This window comes from Carcharhinus amblyrhynchos, chromosome 11, assembly GCF_965287045.1.
Source record: "Carcharhinus amblyrhynchos chromosome 11, sCarAmb.v2.hapA, whole genome shotgun sequence".
NCBI lineage: Eukaryota > Metazoa > Chordata > Chondrichthyes > Carcharhiniformes > Carcharhinidae > Carcharhinus > Carcharhinus amblyrhynchos.
The window spans coordinates 85537176-85557369 of record NC_137334.1 but is presented as its reverse complement, the minus strand read 5'-3'; the positions used below and the strand labels follow the sequence as shown (position 1 = coordinate 85557369).

The 20194-nt window shown below is 43.2% G+C and overlaps 1 protein-coding gene across 1 annotated transcript in view; it reads right to left on the bottom strand.

Annotated features, from left to right (window-relative positions):
* Positions 1-20194, bottom strand: part of LOC145350301 (contactin-associated protein-like 5) — a 1016709-nt gene that overhangs the window by 212305 nt on the left and 784210 nt on the right. The gene's annotated exons all lie outside the window — the stretch shown is intronic.

The following is a 20194-nucleotide window of genomic DNA, read 5'->3' as shown; positions in this document are numbered from 1 at the left end:
CGGTAGCTAGGGAGGGGAAGGCCTGCTTTCAGTCATTGAAAGCAGCAGAGACTGTGTGCTCAGAGCAGAGAGACCTGTACATGTGCAATTGCACCCTCCACTGGTATCAGCCAGCTATTGGGCAACTTAAGCCCTGCCCTCTCTCCTACAGGCAGGAAACAGATTTTGAGTTTACTTTCTGCTCTAAGAGCATAAGATGGCAGATTTGGATTCAAAACCCTTCAATTTTCACACTCGTTCTGGACTTAAAATGTTTTTCATTAGGTCGCCCCTGTAGAGTCAAATTCATTTGTAAAATGTTTGGAGGGAAGATGAAGAGAAATTCTTTTTACTCAGAGAATTCTCAGATGTTGATATGAAAATATGATGAAAATTGAATCCATAAGTAATTTTATAAGGGAGTTGGAAAGTTATTTGAGCAGCACCATGGCACAGTGGTTAGCACTTCTGCCTCACACCACCAGAGACCAGGGTTCAATTCCAACCTCAGGATGCTGTCTGGGGTTTGCACATTCTCCCCGTGTCTGCATGGGTTTCCTCCAGGTGCCCCAGTTTCCTCCCTCAGTCCAAAGATGTGCAGGTTGGGTGGATTGATCATGCCCTTAGTGTCAGGTGGATTAGTTGGGTAAATATGTGGGGCTACAGGGATATTGCCTGGGTGATATTGTTGTTGGTGCAGATTTGATGGGCTGAATGGCCTCCTTCTGCACTGTAGGGATTCTATGATTCTATATTTGACGATGAAGAACGTACATGGTTATGAAAAAAAGGCAGGGATGTGGGACAAAGTACGATGGTGCTATCGAAGAGCTAGCACAGTGACAAAGGGCCAAATGGACTCCTTCTCTGCTGTAAGTTTCTATAATTCCATGATTTTATGTTTCCTGTTAAAATACACAGAATACATCAAGCAGAACGTCACCAGACAGAGTTTGATTCTGTTTGGACTTGGGCTTCATGAAGAGTTGAAACTTGCTGAAGGTTTGTTTGGCCTAAAATAAAATGAAACTGAGCTTCTTGGAGACAAGGAGTTCCACCTGAGGCTAAGTGGAGTTTGAAAAGACAAGAACATCAGAAGATGAAGATTCGGGGACAATCATGACAGAAATAAAGTAAATGGTTTGCTGTGGTTTAGGATCAAGAAGGAAATGAAGAACCTGGGGATGAAAGGCAGCAAAACGTCAAATTTCATATCGATAAATGCTGGACTGTATTTGATGAGAAAGATCTACTTTTATTTAATAGGAACCAAGGAGCAGGAGTAGGCCATTGGGCCTTTCGAGCCTGTTTCGCCAGGGGGATCATGACTGATCATCGAGTGAATCAGAAACAGCTTCTTCCTGGATGCTATCAGACTTTTGAATGGACCTACCTCACATTAAATTGATCTTTCTCTACAGCCTAGCCATGACTGTAACACTCCATTCTACACTCTCTACTTTCCTTCTCTATGAACGGTATGCTTTGTCTGTAAAGTGCACAAGAAATTATACTTTTCACTGCATACTAATACATGTGACAATAATACAAACCAAATCAAAAATCAGAACATCAATGCCACATTCCTGCGCTATCACCATATCCCTGATTCCCGCAACTGAGCGTCCTTACATAATGCATCCTTAGCTTCAAAACCAAAAAAATAAATCCAAGAAAATTTATATTTGTTCCCATCGTGTGGCATAGACTGATCAATTTAACAAAGCCAAGAGAATATTAATGCAAACTAATAACAAGAACACCTTGCATTTAGACAGGATTTTAAGGCCATGTTCATCCTGAAACAGTGAAATCCTGCCCCATGTCTGTAATGATTTCAATCAGGCCATTGAGGTTGGCCTATTGGAATATTAACTACCTAATCAAGGAGTCAATTGAAGGGCCAATCAGGGAGTCTTTTCCTTGTGTTTAACCGGGAGTGTCAGTTCCTCTGGCATTCCTCAAGATAGACTGCTAACTGATAGCATTTTGTGTACTGCGGTTGGAATTGCGAGTAAAGGGATTTTGGTGAAGGGACTACCATCTCCAAAGACTTACTACAAGGCCAATGGACCTTCCCAAGTTCTGCCCCTTGCCGGTTCCAATTCCCGTCGTGGGCGGGCCAGTAAAATTCAAACCAGTGTTTTTAAATGAATAAAATATTGAGGTTCTTCTTAAAACCTTTCTCTCTGTCTGGCCCAGCTCTTGGCCATCCATCCGAATGTCCCCCCTGTGTAGCTCGCTGTCAAATCCTGTTTGCTAATGCTTCTGTGAAGTGTTCTGGGATGTTTTTTCCACTCGTTCACGGGATGCGGATTTCACTGGCAAGGTAAACATTTGTGGCCTGTCCCTAATTGACTATCTCAAGGGCGTGGAGAGATCTGAAAACAAGGATGAGGATCTTTTGAGCTGAGTAAACTGATGAGCACAATGAGGTGTGAATGGGGCTTGTAAATCCAGATACCGGTAGCAGAGTTTTGATGAGCATAAGTTTTCGGAATAAACAAGCTGGGAGCCCAGCAAAGACACTTCAGAGAAAAAAAAATCAGTTTTCTAAATAACTATAGCCAGAACGCAGATCTCCAACATTTAGTTTTATTACAGTACTGGTACAAATAAGCAGTGATTTAGCTCCAAGAATAACATGCTCTACAGGAACGGTGTACATTTAGTGGAAGCATCACGACTAAGGATAAATAACCCCTTTATCTAATCATTCCCTGAAGCAAAATGTTTAGAATATTGGCTGAATCAATCAGAACTTGGGCTAAGTTCCTATTAGCAGGCTGGAAGCTGCATGCAGCATGTGATAATCTGATTATTAAATCAGTTTGTGAGTTGCTCAGATAGTTGAAAGGCCCAGGAGCTCATTAGCTCAACTGACATGAATCAAATGTGCTGTGCACTTTCCAACTCCTTGCATGAGATGAGGAAATCATGTCCTGTTAGTGTGCATTATGCCTTAAACTCTTGAATCATTGAATTCAAATTGAAACGGAAATTTGAGAAGTATAATCTTTTCACGTTTAATCTGTGTGAGCCACATCTCAGGATTATTAGTCGCTTTTTGCTCAATTAACTGTTCAGGCAATGCAAATTCAGTTGTCGTGCCGGTCCCTTTCAAAATACAAGTACCTCAACGAAATACTGTCTGACTCATTTTGCCCTTTTACCAGCGCCTCGAAATGGCATTGATTGAAAAAGTTCGTAGAAGCTCCTCAACTGGCACAATCTTCATTCTGAGGAGGCGGCCGTAAGTTACAGTCATGCCCCCTGACCCCAGACATATTTCATCGATGGCCATAGGGTGCTGAGACAGGCTGTTTAAAAGGTCTGCCTCAGTTCGCTGGGATTTCACCCCAGTTGTTTTGTTAAATTTTAAACCCTCATCCCTCCAGCCACTCCCATGCCAGCTTCATGCCCCATGTCATGTTAATGCCAACCCATGCACCCCCTACCAATGGCCCATTATATCTTCCTGTACTAACTTAATACCCATATGCTAAACCATCCTTGGTTCTTACATCTTCTATGCCAACAGACACAGTTTTCACCACAGGCAAACCTCAGGAGCCATGATGAGATAAAATAAAGGTCTATTTATCCATTACTGCCTTCACTGTATTAAAAACACTCCTACTCATGAAAGCCCATTCAAAATGTTTAAATCTTTAGTGCTTAATCTTACCAACCAACTGAAAAACAGCTTCTTTCCTGATGTCATCAGACTTTTGAATGGATTTATCTTGCATTAAGTTGATCTTTATCTACACCCTAGCTATGACTGTAACACAACACTCTACACTCCTTTTCTTCCCTATGTACAGTATGTTTTGTCTGTATAGTGCACAAGAAACAGTACATTTCACTGTATGCTAACACGTGACAACAATAAATCAATTCAATTCAAAAAAGAACCTATCTTCTTGTCATCAGAAGACATCACATCAAAGTTCACCTAACCCTTTCAGCTGCCAATCGAATTGTGAATTTAGAATGTTCCTGCTAATATAATTATAGTATGTAGTAAGTAATAGTGTGGCGGGGGTTTGGGAGTGGGTAGGGTGAGGGACGGGGAGGAAGAGGCTTCTATTCCCAGATCCTATTTGCCACTTTTCATAGAGTCTCCATGAAAATAGGGGCCCTCTTATTTTTGATTCATATAGATGTCATGTGGGCATTTAAAAATTATTAATCATGGGATGTGGGCTTCACTGGCTAGGCCAGAATTTATTGCCCCATCCCTAGAAGCTGATGATGAGCCACTGCAGTACATGTTGTGTAGATACGCCCACAGTCCTGTTAGGAAGGGGGTTCTACGAGTTTGATGAAGGAACAGTGATGTATTTCCAAGTTAGGTTGGTGAATTGTTTAGAGGGGGGGAACTTACAAGGTAGTGGTGTTCTTATGTGTCTGCTGCCCTGGTTGAGGGAGGAGGCTTTGGAAGGAGGAATGGAGGCATAGACTATTTTCAAATGGGAAAATGCTCAGGAAATCAGAAACACAAAGTGACTTGGGAGTCATTGTTCAAGATTCTCTTAAGGTTAACATACAGGTTCAGTCAGCAGTCAGGAAGCCAAATGCAATGTTAGCATTCATGTCAAGACGGCTAGATTACAAGAGCAGCGATGTACTTCTGAGGCTGTGTAAGGCTCTGGTCAGACCCCATTTGGAGTATTGTGAGCAGTTGTGGGCCCCATGTGTAAGGAAGGATGTGCTGGCCTTGGAAAGGGTCCAGAGGAGGTTCACAAGAATGAAGAGTTTGTCGTGTGAGGAACAGTTGAGCACTCTGGGTCTGAACTCGTTAAGAGTTTAAAAGGATAAGGGGGGACCTTACTGAAACTTACAGGATACTGCAAGGCCTGGATAGAGTGGACATGGAGAGGATGTTTCCACTAGTAGGGAAAACTAGAACCAAAGGGCACAACTTCAGGCTAAAGGGGATGATCCTTTAGAAGAGAGATGAGGAGGGATTTCTTTAGCCAGAGAGTGGTGAATCTGTGCAGCTCTTTGCTGCAGAAGGCTGTGGAGGCCAGGCCATTGAATGTCTTTAAGACAGAGATAGATACGTTCTTGATTAATAAGGGGATCAGGGGCTATGGGGGTGAGAAAAATAACGGTCAAGATTGAATGGCAGAGCAGACTCGATGGACTGACTGGCCTAATTCTGCTCCTATGTTTTACAGTCTTATGATTGTTAGGCTGTAAAGGTTCTGGATTTGGAAGGTTGTGAGTATTGAAGGAGATGAGGCAAGTGGAGAGAATTCCATCACACTCCTGACTTGTGCTTTATGGGTAGTAGGTGTTAGGTAGACAGAAAGTAAGTTACTCACCGCTGGATTCCTAGCCTCTGACCTGCTCTTTTTACAGAAAGAAGTCTGACAACACCAGGTTTAAGTCCAACCGATTTATTTGATAGTAAACTCGCAAGCTTTCGGGATTTGCCCCTTCGTCAGGCGAATGGAGAGTTCTGGCCTCAGACAGAGCATTTAACAGCACAGATAGTTTATAGATTACTGATTAGAATGTGAATCTTTACACCTAACCTGCTATTCAAGTCTTAAAGTGGCCAACAATATGAGTGGAAGGAGCATTGGTGTTGTCAGACTTCTTACTGTGTTTACCCCAGTCCAACGCCGGCATCTCCACATCATGACTACTGGTCTTTTTAGCCACGGTACTTATATGGCTATTCCAGTTATGTTTCTGGTCAATGGTAACCCCCAGGATGGTAACCCCCATTGACACACAAAATAAAGAATAGAAAAAGGCATAAAGGAAGATGGGGTGAGGGGACAGGGAGTCGGAATTATCATGGCAGGAAATGTTTTCACACAGAGGGTTAAAACAAGGTATGTTTTATTATGTGTGTCTACTGAGGCAGAAACTACTCAATCAGGAGAGGTTGGGATTTGAAATGGAACACTAAAGCGTATACAGAAAGTATGGAGAAATGGGTTTAGAATATTTTTAAATTGTCTCTCCTGTTCCAGAGAGGAAAGGATCCAAATTTTCCAGCTTTTTTCTATAATTACAAAGTCTAATTCCTGCTGTCGCTTTTGTGAATTTTCACTATATGGTTTCCGCAACTCATTTTATGCTCAATGCCCTTGTGTATAAAGCGCAGAATGCCAGTTGTCATTTTATATATCTTTTTCTCTACCTGCATCAGACTAGGTGGAAAACTGACAAGCCAGTTGGCTGCTTCCTGTTAATTTATCTGGGGCACGGATGTTCAAAAAATAAAATCAGGATTTCTTTCTGCCTGAAAACAGTGCAGTGTGGAACAGTCGAGCTAAGGGCAATTTTAATCCAACTGCAGCAGGAAACCCATGGGACTGAGTGGAAGGCTAGTTTTATACCTCACTCATTCCAACTGTTCACTGCTTTAAATGGGGAATGAAATTGGATGGGTGTAAGACAGACATTTCACCCAAAAACCCTCACCCAGCTCCCTGTAGGTTGGTTCATAGAATTGTAAAAGTTCAAGGCAGAGAAGGAGGCAAATTAGACCCAGTGAGCGGGATTTTACAGCCTCGCTCTTCCCAAATCCGTAAAATCCCACCCAAGGTCAACAGATCTTTCCATGGTCCGCCCCTCGCCTGCTCTGATTCCTGTGGCACATAGAATGGAAAATGCTGAAAACCTCAGCAGGTCTGACAGCATCTGTGGAGAGAGCCAACGTTTTGAGTCTGAATGACCCTTCATCAGAGTCCTGTTGAAAGGCCATCCAGGCTCGAAACTATTGGCCCTATTCTCTCTCCACAGAAGCTGTCAGACTTGCTGGGTTTCACCAGCATTTTCTGTTTTTGTTTCAGATTCCAGCATCTGCAATATGTTGCCCACTCCTTGTTGTTCTTGTTCAGAAAACAGTGAGATTCAACCACATTGCTCTGGCTCTGGAGTCACATGTAGGCCAGACCAGGTAAGGACAGCAGATTTCCTCCCCTAAAGGGGATCAGTGAACCATCAAATGGCTACATGGTATGCTCATCAGTAGATTCTTAATTCCAGATATATTTTATTGAATTCAAATTCCACCATCTGCCATGGTGGGATTCGAATCTGGATCCACCGACCATTAGCTGGAGTTCCTGGATTAATAGTCTAGGGATGATGCTACTAGGCCAACACTTCTCCTCTGCACTGGCTGTAAAAGAACTATCCAACTTCGTCCTACTTTACTGTCCTTGGTCTGTAACCCATCTGGGAACAGCATTTCAGTGCATTTCAAGTGTTTTTTTTATATGATGAGTGTTTCCATATCTAGCACCCTTCCAGGCTGCAAATTCCCAACCCCACACCACCCTCCAGATGAAAATAATTCTCCTCAGTTCCCCTGTAATCCTTCTACCAACTATTTAAAATCTATTCCTCCTAGTTATTGCCTCTCCGCCAAGGGACATTGGTCCACCCGGTTCACTCTGTCTCAGCCCCTCATTATTTTTATGTACCTAACTAAATCTTCCAACAACCTCCTTCGCTGCAAAGAAAACAATCCCAGCCCATCCAATCTTTTATATCCACTAGAATTCCCCAATCCTGTCAACATCCTTGTAAACCCCTTCTGTAATCCCCCTTATTGCAATCACATCCTCCCTGTAGTGTGGTGATCAGAACTGTAAGAAGTCTCACAACACCAGGTTAATGTCCAAGAGGTTTATTTGGTAACACAAGCCACCAGCTTTCGGAGTGCTGGAGCAGAACAGTGAGACTTCTTACTGTGTTTACCCCAGTCCAATGCTGACATCTCCACATCAGAACTGTAGACAGATCTTTTAAGCTGTGGGTTAGGTTAAAATTGACTCCATTTATTATGACTCTGCATTTCTGGCTCACACTGCTCTTAAAAGTAGCTACAGGTGACGACAGTGCAACATAAATTTCAACCTCTCCCGACAGCCAACGTTAATGGAATTGGGTCTTTCACTGAATGCCACTTTCTCCCTTACAGTTTCAAGGAGAAATGTGAAAACTATAATACACAACTGAAGCTAACTAGGCTGAAGTGGCTTAATTGGGATGCAACATCTGAAACGACACCAATTTGGTGACATTAATTGATGTCGTAATGTCTTGCCAATCTCACAAGACGGAACCATATGAAAATGAGTATAAACAATTGCAGCCAGAGGAAATCACCAAACTCCCGCCATCCTTCTTCTAGTGCCGACATGAACTGTTCCTTCAGCCAATGCATTTTAGATATGGAAACACTCATCATATAAAAAAAACACTTGAAATGCACTGAAGTGCTGTTACCAGATGGGTTACAGACCAAGGACAGTAAAGTGGGACGAAGTTGGATAGTTCTTTTACAGCCAGTGCAGAGAAGTGTTGGCCTAGTAGCATCATCACTCGCTACTTTAAAAAAGTTGTAAGTATAAAAATGAACGTTTCGATCCACCTAACCACCATTCCTCCTCATCAGTCACGGCATTTGATGCACATGAATGGGGGCATTTTTCTCTTTCAGCACAAATTATAATATTAAAGAAAGTGCATTGAAGGAAACGAAAAATACAGTGGAAGGAGGATATGTTTCACTCACTGAAAAGTTGTAATAAAAGATTAGAAAGATGACTCTTAATCCTGTCACGCCTCATCTGAGTGAAATCTTGAATCTGTGAGGAACCAGCATAATTCCAGGAAATTTGCATGTATTAGCCCTGGGGGTACAGCCATTGGAACTGTATTCTGCTCAGGAACTGACAGAAGGAAGAAGGAATTTAGGTTGAGTTTTCTTTAATCCACCATGCCTCAAGTTTCCTCAGTCTCTTACGTAGATTGCCTGTTTTCATAGAATCGTAAAATCCCTACAGTGCAGAAGGAGGCCATTTGGCCTATTGGGGCTGCACAGACCACAATCCCACCGACACCATATCCCCCCCCCAACTCCATGTACTTACCCTGCTAACCCCCCTGACAATATGGGGCAGTTTACTGTGGCCAATTAACCTAACCCTAATATCTTTGGACTGCGGGAGGAAACCAGAGCACCTGGAGGAAACCCACGCAGACATGGGGAGAATGTGCAAACTCCACATGACATGTGACCCAGGCCAGGTCCCTGGCACTGTGAATCAGCAGCGCTAGCCACTGTGTTACCATTTTGATACTTTCATTCTACTTTCCTGCTGTGATATTGGGCTAGATCTCAAGGCGGGTGGCTTGAGTTGTGAAATTTCCCAGCTTGACTCAGCTGCCTCAGGAAAAGACATGCTGGGCAGCAGGATCTTCACTCTTGAAGGAGTGAGAGTGTGATTGGCAAGTGTGGGTTGGAATTGGGCCTGCTACCCCTCCACATATATCAGACTATTTTTTAAACTTTATTTATTCATGTCACAAGGAAGCTTACATTAACACTGCAATTAAGTTACTGTGAAAATTCCCTTGCCTCCTTGTGACATGAATAAATAAATTTTAAAAAATAGTCTCGGAATGTTTCAGGTTTTTTCGCACTGTCGACTGCAATGTTGGTACTTCTACCCTGCATCATCAAATAGACCTTCTTGCTCAATATCACTTGAATGTTCTCCGATGAAAACGCACCTGGGATTTGATTGCTGGTTTGCGAGGAGCATTTATCCTCATGCTTTTCACAGTGATGGACTGATACAGGATATCTTGCATCATGGCAGTCACACCATTGAGCTGGATGCCAAAATTGAATCCCTGAAACAAAGCTTTCTCATCGACAGTGGCTCACCAAGGATCCTCTTCTTACGGGCCTTAGTAAAAGGGGCAGACTGTCTCTCCAGTGACAGGTGAGCGCAGCAATGTTATTGACTCTTAAATGCCCTCAGGAATGTGCAGCTATATACCAGCCAGCAACACACCTATCCCATGGGTGAATAAAAAAAAAACTCTCCCTTTTTGCAGCCAGTTTTACCAAAAATTGCACTCACAATATAGCCCTTAATCTCAATCAGTGGCTGGAACAACCCCATTCAATTGCCTGGCTGATGTTCTGAACTGTGAAGGAGAACTGTTTGGGATTCATCTTACTTGTGTTATGATGCAGTTAGGGACCCATGCCATTTTGTTGGCAGTGGAGAAGTTTGAAATTGCAGTTGCTTTGGCCCTTTGAGTCTGCTCCGCTTTTCAATGACCACCCTCCTTTTCATTAGAGTCGTGGCACCGATATTTTACACCAACTCAGTCAGCAGACAGGCTCTTGGTTTAATGTCTCTTTTGAAGGATGGCACCTCTGACAGTGCGGCACCCGCCTTACTGCTGCCAAGTCCCATTGTAGGGGCGAGATCATCTCAGCTGACTCTGATCTCCCATGGACAAAGGTAGTATTTGCAGTTTCAATGAATTAGTTGAGGTGGAAAAGGAAAATACAATTGAACGTGAATCAGAATGAGAGTATGAACGGCAGTGTTAAATAGCTGCTTCAGAGGAGATACTGGATGTTGTGCATTATATTTCAAATACATTTGCTGGAGTTTTTTGGCTCTTGGCTTGTCAGCTGATAATTTCCCTCTTATTAAGATGAATAATCGGTCATATGAGCATTGCAATAGAGAATTCTAACTCATAACTTCACATTGCTGTCCCAGTGGCAGGGTCTGAGTAAGACTGTGGGAAATATCAGACTTATAGAGTCCCTACAGGGTAGAAGGAGGCCATTCAGCCCATCAAGTCTGTACTAATCACAACGCCACCCAGTCCCTATTCCCGTAGACCCACGCATTTGTCTGCTAATCCCCCTGACACTAAGGGTCAATTTTTCATGTCCAATCAACCTAAATCTACATCTTTGGACTGTGGGAGGAAACTAGGGAATTCACGCAGACACAGGGGGAACGTGCAAACTCCACAATGACCTGAGGCCAGAATTGAACCTGGGATCCTGGCGCTGTGAGGCAGCAGTGCGAACCACTCCACCACCATGCCGCTTAACAGGGGGGACTGTGTGATTTTCCCAACTGCTGTGCTGCTCTAGCGATGCAATGGGGTGGGAGATTTCAGCAGTGACCATTTGGCTGGATCCCCGCTCCACACCATGGCCTCTGTGTGTCTCCCAGATGAAGATTTGCAGTGTCAGACCTGCTGAAATTTTCCAGCATTTTCTGTTTTTGTTTCAGATTCCAGCATCTGCCTTTATTACAGAAGATAAATCATCTTGGCCCCACTTTCATAACCCTGTTATCAGCCATTAATAGAACTCTGGGAGCAAGCTACACTAAGAAATAGAAATAAAGGGGATCCAATAGGAATTTCTCATGGAAACTAACTTGTTTTGATGTGGATTTTACCACATTACAAGTTTTGAACATCATCTGTGTGCTGTGCAATGGTTACTACACTTGTATGGCTGCGAGACTTAATTTAATAAATTAATTTATTTTAATCTGAATAGTGGTTGTGTTCTTACAACGCAGCCGGGAATTTAACGGACTCATCATAGCAAAACTGAAGTGGAATAAAGCAAAGCATTTTTTCAACTTGGAGGCCACACACCTCTGCAGAAATATTTTTTAAAAATTCATTCATGAGACCTGGATGTCGCTGGCTGGTCAGCTTTTATTGCCCATCCCTAGTTGCCCGAGGGCAGTTGAGAGTCAACCCTATTGCTGTGGATCTGGAGTCACATGTAGGCCAGACTGGGTAAGGACGGCAGGTTTCCTTCCCTAAAGGACATTCGTGAACCAAATGGATTTTTCTGACAACCAATAACGGTTTCATAGTCATCAGTAAATTCTTGATACGAGATATTTTTTCTTGAATTCAAATTCTACCAGCTGCCGTGGTGGGATTCAAACCTGGATCCCCGGAATATTAGCTGAGTTTCTGGATTAATAGTCTAACAATAATACCACCAGGCCATCGCCTCCTCATTCATCATGTCACGAGCCATAGGAGTCTCTGGATCATCAGATTCCTGACATCCGATTGAAGATGCATGAAAGTCCTGACGTGTGGATTCATGTAGGAATTGCCAGGGAAGTTTCAACTTCTGATTCCTCTGCTTTCCTGTGGCCCTCCTCGAATGTCTCCTAATTGACGTTAGATTTCTGGGGTCAGACAGGGAGAGAGGACATGTCCCCTTTCCCTTTTGTTTGTCTCATGTCAAACGCTTGTCGTCTCTTGTGATGGCTTGCCCTTATATTGTGGTTTGCTGTCTTCTTTTCCCTTAGATCTTTCCATGTTTATTCATGTCAGTCTTTTTTTGTGTGGAGTGGTGGACGGGAGACTTGGGATGGTTCTCTACTGGGCAGTTGCCCAGGATATGTTAGACAGATTAAAACTTCTGTCAACATCTGTGTAACTACACAACTGGCCCCTCCAATTGTCCCATCTGTTTGATGTCCCTACTGTCACTGACCACCACCCCTGAGAACATACCCCCTCCCCGATCACTCAGTTACCACTGACCAGCCAAATCCTCCACCCCCTGACCCCCAAATACCAGTAGCCCTGCTCAGAATATCTGGGCCCACATCATCCGTTGTACAAAAATAAGCAAAGCATCAAACACACTCTCGAAACAAAACCTCCCCACACTTGAATTATGTTAGGGGAAACACATCATCACAAGGGTAATGGAAATAAACTTTCCTGTTGCATCTCTGTAACCATTTCCGTCACAACATTAAAGATTACTTGTCCAACGGAATCAGAGTAGGCGACCAGGGATTAATGACTTCAAGGCAAATGTGAATGTTTGATTGAAACTGATTTCAAATCCTTGGTAAAATCTTACTTTATTCCCTCTCGGTTTAAGCAGCGGGAGACTGTGGATGCTTCATGACTGATCAATTCATGGCAGAAGTTAAATAATTCACAATGGTTATGGAACAGGAAGGCTAAGTTTAAACATTAACTAGAATCTGATGTATGGATCTCAACAAAACAAGGTGTAAGAAACTAAAAAGCCCAAGACCATTCATTCCCTCTTAATCTATCAACATCATCTATCCACTTTCCAGCTATATAAAAACATGCAAACATAGAAACTAGAAGCAGGAGTAGGCCATTCAGCTCTTCAAGCCTGCTCCACCACTTGATCAAGACTGATCATCGAATTCAATATCTTGATCCCCCCTTCCTCCCATAACCCTTGATTTTTTTAACCCCAAAAGCTATATCTAATTTCTTCTTGAAATCAGACAGCATTTTGGCCTCAACTACATTCTGTGATTGTGAATTCCTCACATTCACCACCCGCTGGCTGAAGACATTTCTCCTCACCTTAGTTATAATAGGTTTACCCCTTTTCCTCAGGCTATGACCCCTAGCTCTGGACTCCCACCATTGGGAACAATCTTTCTGAATCTACCCTGTCTAATCCTGTTAGAATTTTATAATTCTCTATGAGATCCCCCCTCACTTCTAAACTCCAGTGAATATAATCCTACTTAGTGTCTCCTCATATGATAGACCTGCCATCCCAGGAATCAGCCTGGTAAACCTTCGCTGTATTCCCACTATAGCAAGGACATCCTTCCTCAGATAAAGACACCAAAACTGAACACAATACTCCAGCTGTGGCCTCACCAATTGCAGCAAAACATCCTTACCTCTATACTTAAATGCTCTTGTTGTGAAAACCAACATACCATTTGTCTTTTTTATTGCCTACTGTACCTGCGCACTTACTTTCGGTGACTGATGGAAAAGAACTCCAAGGTCTCGTTGAGTATCCGCCACTTTCAATTTACACCCATTCAAGTAATAATCTGTCTTCCTATTATTGCTATTAAAGTAGATAACCTCACACCTACCCACATTATATTGCACCTGCAATGCAGGTGCCCACATATTCAGTCTGTCCAAATTACGCTGAAGCATCCTCCTCACACCCAACCTTGTATCACCTGCAAGCTTTGAGATGATACATTTAGTTTCCTCTCCCAAATCATCAGCATATAATGTGAACAGTTGGGGTCCTAGCACAGATCTCTGTGGAACTCCACTAGTCACTGACTGCCAATCAGAAAAACACCCATTTATGCCAACTCTTTGCTTCCTATCTGCTAACAAGCTTTCTATCCATCTCAAGACATTACCTGCAATCCCATATGCTTTAACTTCACATATTAGTCTGTTGTATGAGACCTTGTCGAAAGCCTTCTGAAAGTCTAAATAATCCACTGATTCTCTTTGGTCAACTCTACTAGTTACATCCTCAAAGAATTCCAATAAATTCATCAAGCATGATTTCCCTTCTGTAAATCCATGCTGACTTTGATTATACCACTGTCTTCCAAATGCCGAGTTAGGAAATCCTTGATAATAGACTTTCGCAACTTCTCCAGTACCGTCCTAGGTGTCTTTGATATCCATTTACGCTGCCTATTCTGACAACTTTACCGAACAATTTATTGCACATTTTAATCACACTTTGAGCCGAAAATGTTTCACCTGACTTCTGTCCTAACCTCTAACTTCAGCAGTAACTGGTGGGCCCTGGTATTTGAACTCTCCAAGTGGACACTAGAACAGAATATTGATACTGAAGTTGGTGGGAGCATGTCATACACAAAATGGCTGCTTCAGCACAGTGACTCATCGGCTAAAAGCATCTTGGGACATCCTAATGTCATGAAAGATGCTAATGCTTTCTTTGCCGGGCGCAGCACGATGGCACAGTGCTTAGTATTGCTGCTTCACAGTGCCAGGGACCTGGGTTCGATTCTCGGCTTGGGTCACTATTTGTGGGGAGTCTGCACGTTCTCCCCATTTCTACATGCATTTCCTCCGGGTGCCCCGATTTCCTTCCATAGTCCGAAAGACATTCTGTCCAGGTACATTGGCCATGCTAAATTCTCCCTCAGTGTACCCGAACAGGTGCCGGAGTGTGGCGACTAGGGGATTTTCACAGTAATTTCATTGCAGTGTTAACGTAAGCCTACTTGTGACACTAATAAATAAACAAACTTTAAAATTGATTTATTTTTGAACTTCAATGGATGGGGGTCAGCCTTCAAGGTTGCCCTTCCCTAATTACCCTCAAAATCAGTGATTGGCTCGGCCATTTAAGACGGCAGTTAAGAGTCAACCACGTTGGGTGTGGAGTCAGGTTTCTTGCCCTGAGGGTCATGAGAAAACCAGCTGGGTTTTGCTTTACAGCAATCAATGATAGCTGTCGTGGTCACCATTACTGTGTCTTGCTTTATATTCCCGAATCATTAATTGATTTTAACTTGCACCCATGTGAAACCCATGCCCCCAAAACTGGGCCTCAGGATTACTCAGGATTACTTGAGAATTCCCATAAGGGTACCTCAGAATGGAGGTGTCTTCTCTCTCTCTCTCTGTCTGTCTCTCACCCATGTGGCAGGTTGCTGCTTCTTCTGAGCTGGAGGGACTCTTACTGGCCCTCGAGCTTTGACAGCCACCCTAAGCATGACAATCCGGCATCTCTGGCCATGGGAAATTACTGTCAGATGACTCTTTCAGGGTCATGACCTTTATTTGACCTGAAAATCAGGGTCATGACCCATAGGGCAAGATCCAGCCTAAACGTTCAATTGCTACAGATAAAAATATGTTTAATTAATTAATTTTTTCTTATTCCGCCATATAGCTTGCCCATTTTTGCATTGTTGAATGATAGTTTTGTGTATATATATATATATTACATGTAGGAACACAGCAGTGGGAGTAGGCTATATTTATTTCACTTAAATCTGCATTACCACCCATGTCACCATCTCCCCTGAACAACTAGAGAAGAATATGTTTCAGATAAAAATGAAAGGCGATGTTAGGAGTTTGCAAAGCAAATTGAAATATCTGACATGGCCTCTGACAAGTTGGAAAAATATGTCTCCAGCCTAATCAGATACTTGCATCTCACATGTTTACTGTGGGATATGTTGAAAACATTCAAAAAACAAAGAAAATTATAGCACAGGACCAGGCCCTTCGGCCCTCCAAGCCTGCACCAACCATGCTGCCCATCTGAACTAAAACCCCCTAACCATTCATCTTATTTGGATCCTGAAAATAAAAATTACGTTAACATTTTTAAAAAGTTTTATTTAAGTTTATTTATTTGTGTCACAAGAAGGCTTATATTAACACTGCAATGAAGTTACTGTGAAAATCCTCTTGTCCCCACATTCCGGCGCCTGTTCGATTACACTGAGGGAGAATTTAACATGGCCAATGCACCTAACCAGCACATCTTTTGCACTGTGGGAGGAACCGGAGCACCGGGAGGAAACCCACACAGTCACGGGAACAAGGTGCAGATTTTGCACAGACCCAAGCTGGGAATCGAGCCCTGGTCCCTGGCACAGTGAGACAGCAGTGCTAACCAAACTAAAGTAAGCTCGAGTGAGATTTTTTTCATACGCGGTGTATTATCAGAACGTTGACTGCTGTCCCAGGAAAAGACAATCCTTGATAGTATTTGAAAAAAGGACGGATACATTGTTTTGATATGGAGCGCCCTGCCTGAAAAAATGATGGAAGCAGGTTCAATAGTAGCTTTCTGAAGGGAAACGTATCTGAAAAGGGATGAAGGAAGTTGCAGGGATAGAGGGAAACAGTGGGGAAGTTGGACTAATTGGAAAACCCTTCTCAAGAGCTGGCACAGGAGTGAACGGAGAGAGGAATCAAAGTCCACTTGAAGGGAGCTAAATCAACTTATCAGAGCAGCCCAAAGGATTCTACAGACAGGATGGGGCTGAACAGATTGCAATATTCTTTTTGAGCTGTTTTGGGAGTTAAAGTCCATTAAGGATTGCAGGTACCATTGAAGAATTCGACAGGGCAGATTTAAGTGAAATAAATATAGCCTACTCTCGCTCCTGTGTTCCTACACAAAACTATTACTCAACAACGTAAAAATAGGCAAGCTATATGACTGAATAAGAAAAAAAATAATTAAACATATTTTTGTCTGCAGCAATTGAACGTTTAGGTCGGATCTTGCCCTTTGGATCATGACCCTGCCTTTCAGGTCAAATAAAGGTCATGACCTGAAAGAGTCATCTGACAGTGATTTCCCATGGCCAGAGAAGCAGGATTGTCATGCTTAGAATAGCTCTCAAATCTCGAGGGCCAATAAGAGTCAGAAGAAGCAGCAACCTGCCACCTGAGTAAGATGGAGAGAGAGAAGACACCTCCATTCTGAGGTACCTTTATGGGAATTTCCAAGTATAAATAGCCACAACAGTTTGACCACCATTGTAGAAGGGAAACCTCTCCACAAGGTGGGCTGCAGCTGCAGCTATGGCTAGGCAGGCACATGGAAGAGCCTCAAATCTGACATGGAGCATTTGCACTGAGGCCAGACCCTGGAAAGACATCTCCCAGCAAATGAGCTTAGTTTCTGGTGCCTTGGCCAGGTCCAGCAGGCTAACTGGAAAATTCCAGTCAGTTGGATCAGTTGGCTGTACAGCTGGTTTCTGATGCAGGGCCACGCTGACAGTGCGGGTTCAATTCCCATACCGGCTGAGTTATTCATGAAAAAGCCACATCCTCAACTTTGGCCCTCACTTGTGGTGTGGTGACCCTCAGGTTAGATCACCACTAGTCAGCTCCCCCCATCCCCCCACCCTCCACCCCACCCCCAGCTTGGTATGTGTCCTGTTCTGCCCAAGACTTCAAAAAACTACAAAAGGTCATGAATGTAGACCAATTCCACATGCAAACCAGCCCCCCATCCACTGACTCTGTCTACACCTCCTGCTGCCTTGGCAAAGCAGCCAGCTTGGTCGGTATAAATGTGATCGGCTCAACTTGAGGGCCAAAGGGCCTGTTTGTGCTGTAGTGTTCTATGTTCTATAATCAAGGACCCCACACATCCCGGACATTCTCTCTTCCACCTTCTTCCATTGGGAAAAAGATATAAAAGTCTGAGATCACACACCAACTGACACAAGAACAGCTTCTTCCCTGCTGTGATCAGGCTTTTGAATGGACCTTCCTCACATTAAGTTGATCTTTCTCTCGACCCTAAGTATGACTGTAACATTACATTCTACACTCTCTCCTTCTCTATGAACAGTATGCTTTGTCTGTATAGTGCACAAGAAACAATACTTTTCACTGCATACTGATACATGTGACAATAATAAATCAAATCAAAAGGTCGTGCAGCCTATGGGCATCTGGGACTATGGAGACTTTACTTTTAACCTATGGCTATACTAGTCCATGTGATATCTTTCAGTGAATAAGTACGGAAAAACGGTTTTAATTCATTAACTTGCCTTTAGTCTCATTGCAACTTTTTTGCTCCCATCGTCACTTTGTCACCTAACCTGGTGTAATCGCCGAACCTGAATATTTAATTTTATATTTCTACAGCAGTCAATACAAATATAATAAAAAGTGAATGAATTAATACAGATTCCTGGGGAAATCTACTCGTCATATTGTGCCAATTGAGTACATATCTATTATACAGACATCCTGTTCCCTTAATCAATTTCCACGTCAATAGGTTAACTGCAATTCAATGCACTCTCATTTTTGGTCCCAGACCCTTATATGTAACCTTATCAAATCCCTCCTATGGGTCCATATAAAAGACATCTAGAGACCTACCGAGCTATTTTCTTCCCTAAAGGACAAAAGGCAAAGAATCTCTGGATTGACAATGTCAAGTGTGATCTGTCATGAAAAAAGATACACATGACTGAAGCGAACAAGGTTACTTCAGAAGCAATAACTCCAGAGTGATTTTCATTCAGTCCCTCGTTGTTACAGTTGAGCCAATGATAGGAATTTAGTAATTAGTAGTCACGCATCAATTGGGAAACCAACACTGATTTAACCAGTGTACTTTTGGGATGAGGAAGGAGCCATTGTTGCAGGGGGAAAGAACATGAGAGCCTGATCTTTGAAGAAGATTTGTCCGACAGGAGACTTCTAACATTGTGTGTTACAAGCTGATGCATCCCAAAAACCTGTCATATCAGCTTTCCCAGAATGGGGACACAATGGTGAGCACTGCTACCTCACAATGCCAGGGACCTGGGTTCAATTCTGGCAGTCGGGTCACTGCCTGTATGGAGTTTGCACATTCTCCCCATATCTGCTTGGGTTTCCACCAGATACTCCGGTTTTCTCCCGCAGTCCAAAGATGTGCGGATTAGGTTGATTGGCCATGCTAAATTGACCTTCGTGTCAGGCGGATTAGCAGGGTAAAAATGTGGGGTTATGGGAATAGGGCCTGGGTTAGATGGTGGTCAGTGCAGAGTCGATGGGCTGAATGTCCTTCTTCTTCACTGTCGGGATTCTATAAGATGAAGCAGACCCACTCAGCTGATGCAGTTGATAGGTCCATCTCCAGTTACCATATATTCTGGCTCCTTTTGGATGCCAGTCACAACATGGAACACGGTCATGGGCATATACTAGCTATGACTGAAGGGTCAAGCTAATGGCAGCCAATAGAAGCATTGTGCCACCATGCCACCCTGCTTTTATCTCCTTTCCTCTATCATTGATGAAATCCTGGTGTGTATGTGAGTGTGTGTATTTATGAGTGCGTGGGCATGCATGTGTGAGTGTGTGCACATGTGTGAGTATGTGTATGTGTGTGTGTGTTTGTGCATGTGTGAGTGTATGCAGATGCGTGGTGGGCTTGCTGAAACCTCACCATCGAGGAATGAAAGATTAATTACACTGGATTCATTTCACTTTGAGACAGCAACACATAGGGCGACTTATGGCACCATGGTTAGCACTGCTGTCTCACAGCACCAGGGTCAATTCCAGCCTCAGGTCACCATCTGTGTGGAGTTTGTACATTCTCCTCGTGCCTGTGTGGGCTTCCTCCAGGTGCTCCAGTTTCCTCCGACAGTCCAAGCTGTGCGGATTAGGTGAATTTGCCCCTTATTGTTGGGGGAGTGGTTAGCAGGTAAATGCATGGGGTTGTGGGCATAGAGCCTGGGTGGGATTATGCTTGGTGCAGACTTGATGGGCCAAATCTTCTGCACTATAGGATTCTATGATTTATCCAAATGCTGCTTTCTGCTCCTATATGGATTGAAATGTTTTGATTTCAAAATTCCATGGGATAGATTGTGGTGGAACAGAGAATCTTGTGGTACGATTACAAGAGAGAAAAAAAAGAATCAGAAAGGAAAAAGTACAAAAATTGTCGTTTTAAAATTTCTTAAAGGAGCTCAGAATCTGAAGGTCCCCTTTTCAGTTCCCTGGTCCCCATCGGAGACCAACACAAGTTATAGAAGTTCAGGTCCTTGGATTGAGACGTCCATGTTCACATTGGACACACAAGATT